The 16,185-nt window shown below is 37.2% G+C and overlaps 1 protein-coding gene across 50 annotated transcripts in view; it reads left to right on the plus strand.

Annotated features, from left to right (window-relative positions):
- LOC110123122 (uncharacterized) overlaps window positions 1-16,185 on the plus strand; it is a 265,818-nt gene that overhangs the window by 33,665 nt on the left and 215,968 nt on the right. For 49 of the 50 annotated variants that reach the window (XR_011491864.1, XR_011491870.1, XR_011491863.1 and 46 more), the window contains 2 exons: window positions 13,859-13,988; window positions 14,304-14,432. The gene's annotated coding sequence lies outside the window, so the exon portion shown is untranslated. Of the gene's footprint in view, window positions 1-10,814; window positions 10,973-13,858; window positions 13,989-14,303; window positions 14,433-16,185 lie in introns of all 50 variants that reach the window. The other variant, XM_070478086.1, reaches the window with a different exon arrangement.

Below are 16,185 nucleotides of genomic sequence, written 5' to 3' on the forward strand. Positions count from 1 at the left end.
ATAACTTTTACAAATTTTACAGTTACCTGTAAACATCTGATTTTGATGGCAGAAAATACTGGACAGTATTTGCTCTGATGGAGGGTAGAGATTAACATAATGTTGGAATAACATCAGGAACAGTTTAGGAGACAAATGCATTATTTTATTTCAAATGAGGTTGCGTTTGTGAACTCTACCACTTTGTGTCTAGGAGACCAATGGACACATTTACCTCTTATCTTTCCACAGTTTACTTTATTCTTTCATGTAGCATGGATCTCGTACTGAGTTTCACATGAAAGAGAAGTGACATAAAGGACAGGATTGAGAATAAGTTAGCCTTTTCATCTTTGAGATTCATTCTCAAACTGGTACACACTTTGTCCTGAAAATACTCCATTCCTCTTAGAGGTAATATAATTTTGAGGTCAGTATTAGAGGTCAATCACAGTAAGTCTTTGACTGTTCTGGTCAGCCTTGGAGCCTTGGGAAGTATATGGTCTCCAAGACTGAATATGGTAGTTCAGTGTGTTTGTGGGTTTGAACTCCTGAATACCTGGTCTGTTGTTTAACTGAGGTTTGAAATACCCCCTCTAGTAATGTGCCTGGATTGATGACTGTAATAATTCATCTCAGAAAATCTGAACAAAATGAGTGACCTAATCAATTCTGTGAAGCTGAGGACTAGAACCCACCTTCTACAAAATGTGGAGGGAGAGTTGAGCTTTTTCATCTGTGAGGTATCAATAGGGACTGTTGTATTTGAAAGTTCACCAACGTGCATGTGTTTGATAAACTGAACTAGGCAGAGATCTGTACTTCTACAGTGCTGGGATAATGTTGAAACTCTCTTGAGTGCTCATGTGGCAGCATTAGACTCTAGAGAACTAGCACATGAGTGCTGAAAATGTGGGGTGCAGTTATGCCTACACATGTTTGTCTGAGCTGCTGGAATCTTCTGAGTGACAGTCTCTTTAGGGCAATTAGATGGTCAAAATTCAAAGAGATCATAGGTTTTTATTCTTCACTTCTATATTAAATGAAACAATTACATGGAAAATGAAGCATAGATACTGTATTTTGGAATGTCTTCATAGTATTTTTAACCTACTTGCCAACTCTGTCTTAAGTTTTCAACTGCCATTTAGTTGTATCTCTCTTTTTTCTCCCATTATGTGAGGAAGCAGTTTCACATACATTTGATTGCTGCTTCAATTACATGCTGTATGAAACATTTTTAGACATGAAATCATAATAAAATTCTTGCATTTTTATGTATATATATCATGACTTCTGCCCTCAATGTGTTTCATATGTGTATAAGAACGATTCTGGTTGTAATGCATGGTTCTGAGGCATGTGTACTGGGAGACTTTGAACTAATGGCTTGTAAAAACTTAATCTGTATACTACCATGTTCTGAAGAGTGAGTGTAACTGTTCTGCTGTCCAGTTGTCCAGTGACTGTCTATGGTGAATATTGCATAAACTTGTGTCATTATATTAAGAAGATTTTCTTTCTCAGTCTCCCAAATTTTTCCTTGTGCTTTATAGATTGGAAGTGATGTTTAATGGAAGGTACATTTAGTTTCTTGGAATTTTCACCAACACACCAGGGAAGAGCCTTTTTGTCATTGGTAACATGACATCTGGGAATGGCAAAACAATATATTCCAGAAATACAACCCAATTTTCAATAAGATTTTTGCAGGATTGTTTTTATTATTGTTTTTAAGAAATCAGGAATTCACATGGCTTTATGAAGACTCTGTTAATTCAGATACTGTGAGGCATTAATAATATGGTGAGTTATTCATGTTTTCTGTCTCTTTTATTTCTTTTTTTTTAATTTTTTTCATTTATTTTTATTAGTTGGAGGCTAATTGCTTTACAATATTGTAGTGCCATACATTGACATGAATCAGTCATGGATTTACATGTGTTCCCCATCCTGATTCCCCCTCCTCACCTCCTTCCCCATCCCATCCGTCTGGGTCTTCATTTGAATCAGTTCTAATGAGATGGATGAAACTGGAGCCCATTATACAGAGTGAAGTGAGACAGAAAGATAAAGACCAATACAGTATACTAACGCATATATATGGAATTTAAAAAGATGGTAACTATAACCCTATGTGCAAAACAGGAAAAGAGACACAGATGTACAGAACAGACTTTTGGACTCTGTGGGAGAAGGCGAGGGTGGGATGTTCTGAGAGAATAGCATTGAAGCAAGTATACTATCAAGGGTGAAACAGATCACTATCCCAGGTTGGATGCATGTCTCTTTTATTTCAATAATGTTTGCTCTTTCTTTGCTTGGAATAAAACTTTAAAATGCCTAAGTAAACCCCCGGAGATGAGCAAACTCTAGGAGATGGTAAAGGAGAGGGAAGCCTGGCATGCTGCAGTCCATGGAGTCGCAAAGAGTCAGACATGATTGAGCGACTGAACAACAAGTACACAAGAGAACCATTCCGTCTTCTGTTTGGTTGATAAATGGACATCACTTCCCATCTTTATAAATATTTACTCTGTTACTACAATTCAAGATGGACCAAGAGCTTGGTTTCATATGAATGAGTTTATTCCCTTGAGATCTGACATGATGGAGAGCTTCAGGAATAGTTCTACCTCTCATCCTGAAGAGTTAGTGGGAATTTTTCATGCTGGTAAGCACTTTGTCCTGAAGATACTGACATTCCTCTCAGGGAGTATAATGGAAGTGTCATCCTCCAATGACAGTGGGGCTCTGACTATGCTAGTCAGCCTTGGGGTCACCATTGATGCTGGTCTCCATGGTTGAATAGTGTGGACCGGTGTGTCCCCAGGAAGACAGAGTCCTAACAGCTCAGTGTCTACTACATGTTTCATTCTAAAGTTTCCTTTTATAAGTGCACCTGGAAAAATGGTAACTTTTTAAAAATGAACCTCATTGGAATCAGAACAAAATGAGTGACAAAATCGCTTAGCTAAGGTCCAGTCCACAGGCCATGCTAGTCAAAAATGTGGGGGGATATTCAGTTTGCTCAGCAGGTGCTGTACCCCAAACAGGGACTATGGTATTGGGAAACTAAGATCCCGACATGTGCTAGAGGAGCTGAATTGTACAGTGGTTGATCAACAACCAATTTGGGATGGTATGATTAACTCTGGGTACTTGGCTGCCAGCATCTACAAACCTGTAGTAAATAAACTCTGGGTAATCTGGTAATCTACTGGTAATTCAAGTAGTAATTCAACTACTTGAATAGTGAGTTCCATGAGAAATCTTTGTAACTACACTTGAACCATTCACACATTTGTCTGAGCTACCAAAATATTGTGAGTGATTATTGATGTCTTCAGTGTGCTTGGATTGTCAAAATTCAAGGTTACAAACTTCTACTTTTCATTTTCTATTAAGTAGAACAGTTATATGTAAATTGAAGAGTTTGCCCGCTGGTCTCCTCTATCTGTGGGATTCTCCAGGCAAGAATACTGGAATGGGAAGCCATTCCCTTCTCCAGGGTATCTTCTTGACTCAGGGATTGAACTCAGGTATCCTACATTGTAGGCGAATTCCTTACCATCTGAGACAGGGAAGCCCAACTGAAAGTAGGTGTATGGAATCTCCACGACATCTTTTAATTTGTTGCCAACAAAGTCACTAGAATTAGAACAGTTGTTTCTTTGTTTTTTCGTCTTTCCTATAAACTGAGCAAGCAATTTCATATATTTTGAATGCTGGCTTCAACTACATGCTGCATTAAACATTTTTAGATGTGAAAGGATTGCACTTCAAATTCTTAGATTTTTTTGCATGAATTTCATTGGCCACTTTCATATATTCTCATTGAGTTTCTAATGTGTTTAAAGAAATATCCTAGTTTTAATAATTTTTCAGCAAATGTGCTGGGAAAATTTGGAGACAAATATCTTAGAAAAATTATGTCTTTTCTACTGTGGTCAAAGTTGTGAACATAATTTTCTTGTCATCTTATGATCAAGGAATATCTATTATGAATTCTTATAATTTCTTGTAGCTGAATATGCCATTAAAAAACTTTATTTTGCAGCTTCTCTAATTTCATTTGTACTTTGTATATTGGACATGACATTAGAGTTCCATAAATATCATCACCAAGCCAATAAAGTACTGATTTTGTCACTTGTGCTAGCTCTCTTAATTGGGAAGTAACAAAAAAATGCACTCCTAGGGTAACAGCCAATTTTAGTAAATTTGTTCTTTGTATTGTTTACTATTTTTAAATAATAAAAATTACATTGAGTTGATGAGTAGTTAGTTAATACAACTTTATTAGCACTGATAATCCATTGAGATATCTGAAACTTCAGTCTCCTTTATTTTTAAGATTTTATACTTCTCTTCTTTAACCAGAAAAATCCTAGAGAAGTAATAAATTCATATATTTTACATAAAGATACACAGCAAATCTTCCTGTCTTATGCAGTTTTGACACAGAGACATGTATACCTTTCATCTTTCCACATTTATACTTTCCCACAGGTTGATGTGGGCCAAAAACTAGGTTTTGTATGGATGAGCCTCTTCCTTCTTGATATATGCCATGGAGGAAAATATTGGGAATAATTCCGCTTTCCATCCTCAAGGGCCAATGGGAATTCTAATATCAGAAGAATTTTCTAGACATTTGTATTATGGATCCAAGTAGATACTGTATTAAGCATTTTTAATTAAAAATTATTACATTTCCAAACATTGATATTCTAGGTGGATTTCATTGCCCAATATTTATATTGTGTTAGTGGGTTTCATAATGTTGAAGGGGAGATCCTAGTATTAATACCTGTTGCCAAGGGAAGTCTTTGGGGGAACTTTGAGACTGAAAGTGTTATGACTTTCAGTGTTATCCTGATCCAAGTAGTGAGCATTATTTTTCTTCTTACATAGTCAAGTGAAATCTATGGTTTATTCCTTATAATATGTTATTAGTTTATAAACTTTCAATTATGATGGTTTTGTCAAAACCCTAATTTCCCAATATATTCTATAGATTAGAGATGAAATTAGAGTTGGATGGAATTCCTACCAGTTATCCAAGTAACTGCTGATTTTACACTTGTATCAGCTCCCTTCTATGGAAATTATCAGAACAGTGCACTCCAGAGGTAACATTGCAATTTTTAATAAGTGTATTTTCTAAATTTTTCTAGTATGTGTTTTTAGCAAGCAAGATTATAGATGGTTTTTGGAGTCTGCTAATCTAAACAATGTGAAGCTTTTAACAGTCTGGGTCATCTGAGGTTTCTGTGTACTTTTCCCCCAGGATTTTAATGCTTCCTCCATTTTGAATAACATCAGAAGATCCTACTAGAGAGACAGTACTTTTGTTTACCTCAGTTCATTTCAGTCATTCAGTCATCTCCGACTATTTGTGACCCCATGGACTGCAGCATGCCAGGCTTCCCTGTCCATCGCTGACTCCTGGAGCTTACTCAAACTCGTGTCCGTTGAGTCAGTGATGCCATCCACCCATCTCATCCTCTGTTGACCCCATTGTCTCCTGCCCTCAATCTTTCCCAGCATCAGGGTCTTTTCCAGTGAGTCAGTTCTTCACAACAGGTGGCCAAAGGATTGGAGTTTCAGCTTCAGTGTCAGTCCTTCCAATGAATATTCAGGAATGATATCCTTTAGGATGGACTGGTTGGATCTCCTTGCAGTCCAAGGGACTCTTAAGAGCCTTCTCCAACATCACACTTCAAAAGCATCAATTCTTTGGCAGTCAGCTTTCTTTCTAGTCCAACTCTCAAATCTACAAATAAGAAAGAAAGAAAGTGAAGTCACTCAGTCATATCCGACTCTTTGTGACCCCATGGACTATAGCCCACCAGGCTTCTCGTCCATGGGATTTTCCAGGCAAGAATACCACAGTGGGTTGCCCTTTCCTTCTTCAGGGTATCTTCTCAACCCAGGGATCAAACCTGGGTCTCCTGCATTGCAGGCAGATGATTTACCCTCTGAGCCTCCAGGGAAGCTATACATGACTATGGGAAAAACCATAGCTTTGACTAAATGGACCTTTGTTGGCAAGTAATGTCTGCTTTTTAATATGCTGTCTGGGTTGGTTGTAGCTTTTCTTCCAAGGAGCAAGCATATTTTTTTTAATTTCAGGGCTGCAGTCACCATCTGCAGTGATTTTGGAGCCCCCAAAAATATAGTCTGTCACTGTTTCCACTGTTTCCCCATCTATTTGCCATGAAGTGATGGACCAGATGACTTGACCTTAATTTTCTGAATGTTGAAATTTTAAGCCAGCTTTTTCCATCTCCTCTTTCACTTTCTTCATCCAGAGGCTCTTTAGTTCTTCTTTGCTTTCTGCCATAAGGGTGGTGTCATCTGCATATCTGAGGTTATTGATATTTCTCCCAGCAGTCTTGATTCCAGCTTGTGCTTCATCCAGCCTGTCATTCCTCATGATGTATTCTGCATGTAAGTTAAATAAGCAGGGTGACAATATACAGACTTGATGTACTTCTTTCCCAGTTTGAAACCAGTCTGTTGTTCCATGTCCGGTTCTAATGTTGCTACTTGACATGCAAATACAGATTTCTCAAGAGGCAGGTCAAGTGGTCTGGTAGTTCCGTCTCTTGAAGAATATTCCACACTTTGTTGTGATCCACACAGTCAAATACTTTGGTTTAGTCAATAAAACAGAAGTAGATGTTTTTCTGGAACTCTCCGTGTTTTTTTATGATCCAACAGATGTTGGCAGTTTGATTTCTGGTTCCTCTACCTTTTCTAAATCCAGCTTGAAGTTCACAGTTCACATACTGTTAAAGCCTGGCTTGGAGAATTTTGAGCATTACCTTATTAGCATGTGAGATGAGTGCAACTGTGCAATAGTTTGAACATTCTTTGGCATTGCCTTTCTTTGGGATTGGAAGGAAAACTGACCTTTTCCAGTCCTGTGGCCACTGCTGAGTTTTCCAAATTTGCTGGCATATTGAGTGCAGCACTTTCACAGCATCATCTTTTAGGATTTGAGATAGCTCAACTAGAATTCCATCACCTGCACTAGCTTTGTTCATAGTGATGCTTCCTAAGGCCCCCTTGACTTTATATTCCAGGATGTCTGGCTCTAGGTGGTTGATCACATGATCATGGTTATCTGGGTCATGTGATCTTTTTTGTATAGTTCTTCTATGTATTCTTGCCACCTCTTCTTAATATCTTAGGTCCATACCATTTCTGTCCTTTATGGTACTCATCTTTGCATGAAATGTTCCCTTAGTATCTCTAATTTTCTTGAAGAGATCTCTAGTCTTTCCTATTCTATGTTTTTTCCTGTATTTCTTTGTATTGGTCACTGAAGAAGGCTTTCTTATCTCTCCTTGCTATTCTTTGGAACTCTTTGTTTACTTTGACATAGTGAATGTCTTGTTATGCATCGTTAACAGATGAACATGTATACTTTTCATCATTCCATAATTTTACTGTATGCCAGCAGATTGACATGGACTAAGAACTCAGTTTCATATAAATGCTTTTATTCTTTTCCCTTGAGACATGAAATGAAAGAAAATATTGGGAATCATTCTGCCTCTCATCCTATGGGCTGGTGGGAATTTTCATGCTGGTAAGTACTTTGTCCTGAAACTACTAACATTACTGTCAAGGAGTGTAATCCTCCAGTGACAGTGAGACTCTGGCTGTGCTAACCAGCCGTCACTGGTGACCCATACAGTCCAAACCATGTGATGGGTTACCATCGATGCTGGTCTCCATGACTGAATAGTGTGAACTAATGTGTCACAGGGAGACAGAGTGCTCACAGTGTGTCCCTGAGAAGTCAATGCCTGTAACGTGTCTCAGGATCAAAGTCTCCTTCACAAATGTGCCTGGACTGATGGCAACTTTAAAAATAGATCTCATTGGAATCTGAGCAACATGAGTGACAAAATCACTTATGTGACCAGAGGTCCCACATAAGAGACCACTCTAGACAGAAGTGTCGGGATGGGACTCAGTCAGCTAGTGGTAAGCCCCAGAAAAGGACTATGATATTAGAAAACCAAGATGGTAGCATGTGCTAGAGGAAGTGAATTGTACGAAAACTATGAATAATCATTGTAAAATTAAAATTCTGAGTGCTTGGCAGGCAACACATAGTAAACAAACAGTGGAAAACCAGCACATGAATGGTAAACATTGCAAGAAATGTTTGTGCTTATCCTCGGGCAATCATACAGTTTCCTTAGATGTTACAGTCTTTTGTGAGGATCAGCGTGTTTAGGTCTATTAGATAGCTAATTAGAAATAAATTATTAGTTTTTGCTTGTCATTTATCTCTTAAGTAAAAGAAATATGGGAAATAGAAGAGTTGATTGCATTTTTGAGATTATCTTATGATATGTTTTAATTTGCTTATTAACCCATCAATTCAAAGAGTGGGAAAAGTTTTTTTTTCTTGTCACTAAAGGAGAAATTTTCTAGATATTTGATGATGGATTGCATTAGATACTTCATTAAACATTTTAAACATGAAATGATTAAATATTCAATTGGAATATTATGTGGACATTATCAGCTAATAATGATATTACTTCACTGGGTTTATAAGTAATGCTCAGGGGGAATTATGGGTCAAATTTGAGACCAAGGTCTTAGAAAAATTGATTTTCTATACTACCCTTTTCCAAGGGACAAACATAATTTTTTCTCATTATATAGATGATCAAGTGAATATCTGTGGTTAATTCTTTATAATAATACTTTTATCAATTGGCATTCAATTGGAAATATTTTGTTTCACAACTTCCTTGATTTCCTCTGTGCTTTGAAAAATGGAAGTGACTTTGGAATTGCATGAAATCAGTTCAGTTCAGTCCCTTAGTTCAGTTCAGTTACATGGAGTACTCACTACCATAAAAAAAAAAAGCTGATTTTGTTACTTTCACCTGCTCCCTGTCTTAGGATGGAACAAAATAATGCACTCTAAAGGTAATACAAATTTAAAACAAATTTTCATTTTATGGCTTATTTTAATTATACTTTTATAATCAAGTAGATAATTGGTTTTGTGAAGTGTCTATTAACACAAATGTGAGTTATTAATTATCTGGTGAGGTGTCCAATATTTTGTCTCCTTTATTTCCAAGATTTTTGTGCTTTCTCCCTTTGAATAATATCAGAAACATTCTAGTAAAGTAATACGAGTATATTTGATATGAAGGTATATGATAAACCCTCTTGTCTTATGCTTGTTTGACAAATAGACATATATAATCTCATTTTTCCATATTTTTACTCTATATGGACCATTAGTTGAGTTTCATTTGAAAGAATTTGTCCCTTCTTCTTGAGAAGTGACATGAGGGAAGTATTGAAAATAATTTTACCATCTCATCCTCAAGAGCCAATGGGAATTGTAACATCAGTAAGCATTTTGTCTGAAAAGTACTGACATTCCTTTTAAGACCGTGTAATACTCATAATATGACAATGAGATTCTAGCTGTGCTAGTCAGTCATGGGGCTGTCATTGACTGTGGTGAATGGTCTCCATTATTGAATACTGTGGGTCAATGTGTCTGAGGGTGTCAGAACGCTGAGTGCTCAGAGTCTGCCATATTATCTTAGGATCAAAGTCCCTTTCACTAATGTGCCTGGATTAATGATGACTTCCTCATTGGAATATGAACAAACTGAGTGACAAAAATCACTTGTCAGCTGAGATCCCTCCCAGGGACCATGCTAGACAAGAAATGTGGAGGGAGCTCGGTCTAGTAGAAGCACCAACTAGGATGAAGTGTTTGAAAGGTCACCTGATAATATATATTAAGGGAAATGAGCTGTACAGAGATCTATAAGTGTCTGGTTTAAGGAGAGATGGAAGCTCTTGTAGTGCTTGGCTAATAGCACCCATTCACTCAGAATTATTATACTCTGGGCATTTGATTGTTGTTGTTGTTATTGTTTAGTTGCTTAGTTGTTTCTGGCTCTTTGTGATGCCATGGACTGTAGCACACCAGGCTTCCCTGTCTTTCACCATTTACTGAAGCTTGCTGAAACTCATGTGCATTGAGTCAATGATGCCATCCAACCATCTTGTCCTCTGTTGTCCCCTTCTCCTCCTGCCTTCAATTTTTCCCAGCATCAGGGTCTTTACTAATGAGTTGGCTCATTAGATTTTTAGCTGTCACAAAAATTCATACAGTTGTTTTACTTCTCACCCAAATACAAAATTTTCTAGACATTTGAGTGATGGGGTCAAGTATATGCTACATTAAATACTTTTAATTATGAGGTCATTGCATTTCCAATTCTTGACATTTTATAAGTTAATATTCATATTCCCTCAGTCTGTTTCATATGTTTTAAGGGAAAATCCCAGTTTTAATGAGTGATTCTAAGGGTCCTTTGGAGAGACTTTGACCAGGTCTTAGAACAGATGACTTTCTATACTCTCCTCTTCCATGGAACAAAGTGTATTTTTATTCTTGTCACACAAGTGGCCAAAAAATGTATATAATTAAATCTCAGATCAATTAATATTCAGTTTGGAAGATTTTCTTTTTCAACTCCTCTAATTTCCTCTGTGGTTTGTAAGTTGGAAGTAATATTTCAATTGCATAGAATTTTTATCCTACCGAAGAAAGCTGGTTTTTGTCGCTTCTGCCAACTGCTTATATAAGAAGAAATCCAATAATGCACTCTCAACGAAACATCTAATCTTTTATAAATTCCTGAGTAATTGTTATTTTTTAAATAATGAAAATTTTAATTGGTGTTGTGCAGTCTGTCCATTTAAACAGTTTGAGTACTTAATAATCTGGTGATTCTTTGAGGTTTCTTTTTGCACTTTTCCAGAATTTTTTATTTTTTCCGCCTTCCTGCTGATGGCTCATATAGAAATTAAGCATGGGAACAATGGCAAGGCTATTCCTTACCAGTTTGGCAAAGAGAAATTGTTTCTCCTGAGGGATGTGCTTGCCCAAATATCACTGAATCCTCAGCAGTGTGGCCTGGTGAGCATCATTGTGACGATGGGATGGGAAGTATTTCATGGTGAGAGATCTCAGTGTCTAACTTTTCCTCTCTGCACACTCCCACCCTCTCAGTCACATGCCCGTAACTATTGTGCCTGTGTGAGTCTTGCCTGCTTTGCTGTGACTATACCATCAGGCGTAGTGTAACCCTGTGCATCCCCTGCAAATTGCTACATTCCTGAGCTCAATCAAGTGCTATAAGTGATTTTTAGATAATGTTCTTTATTTCCCTATCATGGCTTTTTTCAAGTTAGTCCTCCCCAATCCATTGGATCACCTTTAAGGATAAAATAATTCTGAAGATTAGTTTACAGAGTATATATATATATATATATATATATATATATACACATACATACATTATATGTGCATTGTTTTGACTGAATTATTCACCAGGTCAACATTTTCCTGGAACTTTAAGTATGTTCAGACAGTCTTATTGCACATTTAATTTGTCTGGCAGAAAATGTTGGACAATATTTGCTCTTATGGAGACCAGAGCCTAACACAATTAATATTGATGGAATAATATTGGAAACATTCTAGCAAAGCAATGATTATTTAATAGGCAGTTACATTATTGAACCCTACTGTCTTGTGCCTGACAGACCAATGGACAGGTTTATTTCTAATCTTTCCACAGTTTTATTCTGTTCCCACAAGGTAACAGGGATAGAGCTCAAGTTTATTCCTTCCCCTTGAGATACAACATGAAGGAAAGGCTCATCCTTAGGGGCCTGGATCACTGATCTGGGGTCTAATCTCTGTAACTGTGTAGGGTAGATAAGTGATAACCTTTGGACTTGTACCTTCTGAGGCGAGCAGTGCCATATTTTAGAAATTCATATGTGTATCAATTGCTATAATAATTGATTCTCATTTAAAAATCTGAACAAAATGAGTTAGATAATTACTTCTGAGAAACTGAGGTCTTATATAGATAGCCACCCTAAGAAAAATATTTACAAGAAGGAGATCAGTGATTTCATTTGTATGGTACCAGGAAGAACTGTGATATTGAAAAGTTTAGCTTCTTGCATGCATTAAAGGGATTGAACTGTACAGTTTCTCAGTTCAGTTCAGTTCAGTCACTCAGTCATGTCTGACTCTTTGCGACCCCATGGACTGCAGTACACCAGGCCTCCCTGTCCATCTCCAACTCCCAGAGTTTACTCAAACTCATGTCCATGGAGTCAGTGATGCCATCCAACCATCTCATCCTCTGTCGTCCCCTTCTCCCACCTTCAACCTTTCCCAGAATCAGGGTTTTTTCCAATGAGTAAGTTCTTCGCATCAGGTGGCCAAAGAATTGGAGCTTCAGCTTCAGCATCAGTCCTTCCAATGAATATTCAGGACTGATTTCCTTTAGGATAGACTGGTTGGATCTCCTTGCAGTCCAAGGGACTCTCAAGAGGCTTCAACAACACAGTTTAAAAGCATCAATTCCATATATATGTGTTAGTACGATGTAATGTTCTTTGTCTTTCTGGCTTACTTCACTCTGTATAATGGGCTCCAGTTTCATCCATCTCATTAGATATAGAATTCAAATGAATTCTGTTTAAAGGCTCACATATATATGGAATTTAGAAAGATGGTAATGATAACCCTATATGCAAAACAGAAAAAGAGACACAGATGTATAGAACAGACTCTTGGACTCTGTGGGAGAAGGCGAGGGTGGGATGTTTCGAGAGAACAGCATCAAAACATGTATATTATCTATGGTGAAACAGATCACCAGCGCAGGTTGGATGTATGAAACAACTGCTCGGGCCTGGTGCACTGGGAAGACCCAGAGGGATCGGGTAGAGAGGGAGGTGGGAGGGGGATCGTGATGGGGAATACGTGTAAATCCATGGCTGATTCATTTCAATGTATGACAAAACCCACTACAATATTGTAAAGTAATTAGCCTCCAACTAATAAAAATAAATGAAAAAAAAAAGTGTGGAGGAAACACACTCGAATCGTGCTTCAAAAAATTATTTGGACAATAATTTACAATTATTTAAAAAAAAAAAAAGCATCAATTCTTCAGCGCTCAGCTTTCTTTATACTCCAATTCTCACATCCATACATGACTACTGGAAAAACCATAGCTTTGACTAGATGGACATTTGGTGGCAAAGTTATGTCTCTGCTTTTAATTGGAGGTTGAAATTACAACTCTTTTAGTGTTTAGCTGGTAGCATGAATACATTTGTAGTCAACAGACCCTGGAGAATTAGCACATGGGCATTGAAAATTCTAGGTATGGTTGTACCTACACTTGAGCCATTCACATAGTTGTCTAAGCTGCTGGAGTCCTCTCGTAAGGGCTATTTAAAGATGGTCAAAATACAGACATAATGAATTTTAATTTTTCTTCAGTAACTGAGACAAAAATATATGGTAATTGAAAAGTAATTACTGTATGTAAGACCTTCACAATATATTTTAATTTGCTTGCCAGCCAGTCACTAGGATTGAGTCATTGTTTCTTTGTTTCTTTTTTTTCCATCAACCAAGAGAGTTACATGTGAGTACTGGCTTCAACTACATACTACATTAAACATTTTCAGATGTGAAATGGTTAAATTTCCAGTTCTTGTTTTTAGTTTGTTTTTTTTACATGGATTTCCTTAGCCACTTTTATATACCCCAAGTGGAATTTCTAATATGCTTAAAGAAAGATCTAAGAACACCAATGCCTTAGAAAAAATATTTCTAAACAAATATGTTCCAAAGAGTGAGCATTTATTGTTTTTGTCAGGTTGACTGCCCAATGAATATCTTTGATGTATTTCTTATAACACCTTGTTATAGATATTCCATTAAGAACATTTTATTTCTCAACTCCCTGACTTCCTTTGTGCTTTGTAGACTGGAAGTGATGTTAGAGAGAAGGGATATTTTGCTGCTTGGAATTCTACTGCCACCCCAAATAAGTGCTGTTTTCGTCACTTGTACAAGCTCCTTTCTCTGGGAAAATTCACAGCAATGCTTTCTAGAGGTAATATCCAGTTGTAATAAATGTATGTTGCTAGATTATTTTTACTATGTTATTAAGCAGTTGAGAATTTCATTGCTTTTATGAGGTGTCTGTTAATCCAAAGAGTGTGAAGCATTAATAATCTGGTGAGTCATACGAGGCACTTTTCTAGCCCAAATTTTTTCACTATCAGTCTTTTGAATAATATCAGAAGTATCTCAGAAGAGTGATTATATGTATTACATGTATATACATAGTGAAACTCCTGACTTGTATATGCTGACAAATGAACTTATCCTACTTCTCATCTAGATGCACATTTATTCTTTCCCACAGACTGACATGGTCCAAAAACTAGGTTTCATATGGATTAGCTTATTCCTTCCCCTTGAGATGAGACATGAAGAAAAGTGTTGGGAATAATTCTGCCTCCATCCTCAAAGGCCTGTGTGAATTCTCACAAAGGTAAGCATTTTGTCCTAAAGGACACTGATACCCTTTTAGGGAATTACAGTGACAGTGAGAATCTGTCTGCATTAGTCAAACATGAAACTGTATCACTGATTGTGCTTGCTGGTCTCCATGACTTGTTAGCATGCCTATATGTCCAGTGGTGGTGGGATCTTTAGTGTTTAGTGACTGTCACATATCTCAGGCTCATAGTTGCTTTTATAAACATGCCATGGCCAAAGACGGTTTCAGTCATTGATCTGTTGGAAAATCTGAACCAAAGAAGTGATAGAATCATTTCTCTGATAGTTTAAGATATATAAAAGGTTAGGTAACAAAATTCGTGTTATTCTGAAATAGACTGTGATAATTTGAGGTGCCTCTTATAAACCCTACGGTCAATACTAAGCAAATAACTCAAAAATACTTTTAAAAAGCTACCAACTAATTAAAATAGTCCTAAAAAAAGTGTCTATTTAATACAACAAGGCAGCTTAGAATGGACAGAGAAAGACATCTAGAAAATGAATAGGAAAATGGAGGACAGAAATCTAACCACATGACAATTATATTAAATTTAAAAGACAGAAACTGGAAGATTTCATTTAAAAAATTAAGCAGGTACACATTGCTTCTAAGAGAGATACTTCAGAACAAAAAACAAACCATTTGAAAGAAAAAGGTTATTAATTATATCATTCAGAGAATACCCAAAGTAAATAATAAATTTTTGAGCAAAGGTCAATGACATAATGGTAAAACCCAGCATAACTATAGGGAAAACCCATGAAACCAAAAGGCAGATTTCTGCAGATTGATGAAACTGACAAGTCTTTGGTTAGACAGGGGACTTCCCTAGTAGCTCAGCTGGTAAAGAACCCACCTGCAATGCAGGACACCCCAGTTTGAATCCTGGGTTGGGGAGATCTGCTGAGAAGGAATAGGCTCCCCACTCCGGTATTCTTGGGCTTCCCTGGTGGCTCAGTTGGTAAAGAATCTGCCTGGAATGTGGGAGACCTGGGTTCAATCCCTGGGTTGGGATGATCCCCTGGAGAGGGGAACCACTACCCACTCCAGTACCTTGGCCTGGAGAATTCAATGGACTGTATAGTCCATGGGTTTGCAAAGAGTCAGACACGACTGAGCGACTTTCACTTTCACTAGTTAGACAAGACATAAATCACTAAACTTAGAAATTAGAGAGGAAGCATCACTGCTGATTCCGTAGATTCCATGAGGAATGCTATTGTTTGTCTCGTTCTGCTTTCCTGAGGGCTGGTGGTTATAGAGGAAAGCAGCAGTCTGGTTGCACTTTAAGCTCAGTGACATGCTACTGATATTTAGACTCACATAGCTATCAGTGAATCTCCCTCTAAGACCATTTGCTAAGTTACTTCTCAGTTGTTTTTGTTTTTGTTTTTGTTTTGTATGATTGATTCACCAAATGGGGTTTTAATTTTAATGGCATGATGCTTTTAAGTTCACTTTTGTTACACAAGCTCCTAATGGGTTATGATAGAGTAGGCTCTCAACAAACTTTATTGAGAATAGATATATGAGTAGACGATATAGAGCGATTTTATAAACCTGGCCATCTAAGCAGAGCAAATAATAAACGATAGAAAAGAAACATAATTTTCAGTGGGATCCAGGTAATTCAGTCAGTTTTGGAAAAGCACCAGAGAGAAAGGCTCTGATACAAGGTCCTGATATTGAAATGTGTAGAGTTATGAGCAGCTAGCTGTAATTTCAGTGCTGTATAACAGAG

This window comes from Odocoileus virginianus, chromosome 16 (assembly GCF_023699985.2).
Source record: "Odocoileus virginianus isolate 20LAN1187 ecotype Illinois chromosome 16, Ovbor_1.2, whole genome shotgun sequence".
NCBI classification, from domain to species: domain Eukaryota; kingdom Metazoa; phylum Chordata; class Mammalia; order Artiodactyla; family Cervidae; genus Odocoileus; species Odocoileus virginianus.